Source organism: Rosa rugosa, chromosome 4, assembly GCF_958449725.1.
Source record: "Rosa rugosa chromosome 4, drRosRugo1.1, whole genome shotgun sequence".
NCBI classification, from domain to species: domain Eukaryota; kingdom Viridiplantae; phylum Streptophyta; class Magnoliopsida; order Rosales; family Rosaceae; genus Rosa; species Rosa rugosa.
This window is the reverse complement of record NC_084823.1, coordinates 55,771,599-55,774,568: the sequence shown is the minus strand read 5'-3', so window position 1 is coordinate 55,774,568 and position 2,970 is coordinate 55,771,599. Positions and strand designations below refer to the sequence as shown.

Below are 2,970 nucleotides of genomic sequence, written 5' to 3'. Positions count from 1 at the left end.
TTTTTTTTCACTTTTACGGCACGCTGTAAATGAACTAAATGCACGTCGTAAATTTTTCTTTACGGCACGCCTTACGCGCCATAAATTGTCATTTAAGGCCTGCATTGCACGCCGTAAATAAACCAAATGCACATTGTGAATTGTCATTTTATGGCCTGCATTGCACGCCGTAAATTGTCTTTTTATAAAAAAATAATAAAAAATTAATAGTATTATAATTCTCTATTTATCCATGATCACCCAAACATTAATTGAAGCAATATCATATATTCATCAAAGCTAAAAGGCTTGAAGCCAATTCAGAACATACTTAGAAAAGAACACCAAGCAAAACTAGACTATTGCTGACCCAACAAGCAATAATGTAAGACTAATATTACTCCAAGATCGACACTCTTGTGATTCAATGCACGCAACGACACCTCTCACCCTGAAAAGACTCCAGGAATGATCTTGAGAACCACAACTGCTTCATTCTAACAATTAAAGCAGAGACGCCATAGCATGGGATATGCATCACTCCAACCCCAGGATACCTGCAGAGTTCATGATGTGTTGTGGTGAGTGGTGAGTGGTAACAGAGCTGAGTAAGATCCTAACAAGTAGTTTCTGTCTTTGGAGAGAAAATGTCAATTACAAGAAGAAGGAACCGAACTTACCAAGCTATTCAAAATTGTCTCACCAAGGAAGAAAACAAGATTGAATGAGTACATACCGGCCATCATCTGCAGTTAAAAAGTAAGAAGAATTTCATCAAATATGTACACTATGCAATCAAAACAACAACTCCACCCTAGGTACAAGAACATAACATTTTCCTGCATAATATTCAGGCCTATTAAAAGGGCAGTACTTACAAAGTTCAGTTTGTTATTTCAATAAAATAACAAAATGAAACCAAGAGCTAGCCTCATCTCATTTTTCTTTGCTAAGACCCAAGTACATTACCTTAGTAGAGCTAAATACAGTACTTGGATCGTAGTAGTATAAAGCAATCAAACACTATCTTAGTAGAAATCAATCAAATACTATGCTACCAGAAAGCAATCAATTGTCCCTTCATTGTAGTCATGCATAGGCAAACCACAAACACACACATTAACAAAATTGGAAGTCCTAGAAATTAACACATAGTGATTAAGTATACAAACTTACTCCACTACAAATTCAGAAACAAAATAAGATCAAACAACAATACCTTTGGGTGAAATAGAGCAGTGAAGGAGAACACCAGCCAAAATTGTAACCTGCAAAAGAGCAGACATAAAGAGGGAAATGAACTTCACAAGGCAATAGTCTTATTCCAGCTTTCCCAAAACCAATACATATATATCACTGCTCACATACTCTTGCAAATATCATTACTTTAAACCTCTAATAAATCACTCATATAGAACTTTAGTTATCAAATAAAAATTTTGAATTACAAGTTACATAAATTTTTCCCAAAACCTTCTACACAAATGCTGAGCGTAAAATCTTTTGCACAAAGAATGAGTGTAAAATATTTTATAAATAATTGTTATCCTGAGTTCCTGACATAGCCAGATTGAGAGTGTATGAAATGCCATGCTTTTCGAGGCCGATTCCCAAGCTCCCTACAATTATGTTACTGAATGTAACAATGCTAGGTGAGAAAGTCTATGTTCTTTTGAATAAATTTTAAACTATTTTCAAAGTACTTAACAATAGCCATCATAGAACAAAGTACTAACAATCACTGCAGCAAGGTAAAGCAAACACGTACAAACAAAAAATGACATCTCTGTCCCAATGTGAAAATGTTTCAATTCCCTAATGTTTTTCAGAGAGCAGGATTTCTAAAAGTAGAAGCAAAGAACTTACATGCTCTTAATATAAGGATTTCCTCCATTTGTTTCCCCTTCACCTATTACATCCCTACCATTAGAAAAACAACACATATATAACAATGCAACAAGAATTACATTACACAAAATAAGAACAATGAAACCTAACCAAGGGAAGCAATAACTGATTATTTATCTCAAGTCATATACATGATTATTTTCATTTTCGATGAGCATGAAATTTGCAATACCTCAATTGTCATATACATGAAGTCCACACTGCTAATTGAATGCAACTACGAATTCTCACACCATATGCAATAAATTCATATAAATTTCCAGTGCTGATTAGAATACAAATTCACTCCTTCAAACTTTCTGAGCAACAAAACAATCAATTATATATAATTATAACATAGAGATAGATTTGTGTATATCGAAACCCTAAACTTTGGATAGATTTGGATTACCTCCTTTGGTAATGTAAAGGCCGAACTGGAGCACAATTATGCAGAGGTCGTAGCCGAGGCCGGGCCTCGTCGGGGCAATTGACCGTGACAACGATCGGGTCGCCGGGATTCTTGCCTTGCTAAACTATAATGACATCATCGCCGGGAATGCCTTCAAAAGAGAATCAGGAACCGTCGGCGGAGGGATAGAATCAGGCATATCCCTTGTCCAATTCGTCGGGGTTGATGGAGGAGGTAGAGGCCAGAGCGGTGGGAGAAAAGTCTTCCGGTGACTGGATCTGAAAGGAATTCGAGGCGTCGACGAGGAGGAAGAGGAAGAGGCGGAGGCGCTGTGCCAAGGGAGGAGAGCTTGGAGATGAAGGCGGAGAGCTCAATGTTGAGCTTGTGTGACTATTAAAGTTTCAACTTTTTCGTTTTCTACAAGGAGGGAAGTTTAATTTTCAGCCTTTTTAGCGCGCAGCAATTGCAGACCAAAAACTTTTTCTCAAAAAGTAAGAATTTTACGACATTCATAGCAATACGTCTTAATTTTTTTTCAAAAAATTGCATATTTTACAGCCTCCATTTAAAAACCGTCGTTAATGATACTCATTCACGGCACACATTTGATAATTTCGCATCTGTGAAAAGTCAATTTTCTTGTAGTGCTCACGTGCCATACCCGTTGTAGCTTCACTTGCCACGACCACAGT

The 2,970-nt window shown here is 36.8% G+C and overlaps 1 long non-coding RNA gene across 1 annotated transcript; it reads right to left on the bottom strand.

Annotated features, from left to right (window-relative positions):
- Positions 1–206: 206 nt before the first annotated feature.
- On the bottom strand, positions 207–2,741 carry LOC133746520 (uncharacterized). The gene is made up of 5 exons (XR_009864209.1): positions 2,279–2,741; positions 1,846–1,899; positions 1,199–1,247; positions 660–725; positions 207–536 (listed from the first exon to the last, which is right to left on the bottom strand). It is a non-coding gene; the product is annotated as an uncharacterized LOC133746520 (long non-coding RNA).
- Between the last annotated feature and the right edge of the window lie 229 nt (positions 2,742–2,970).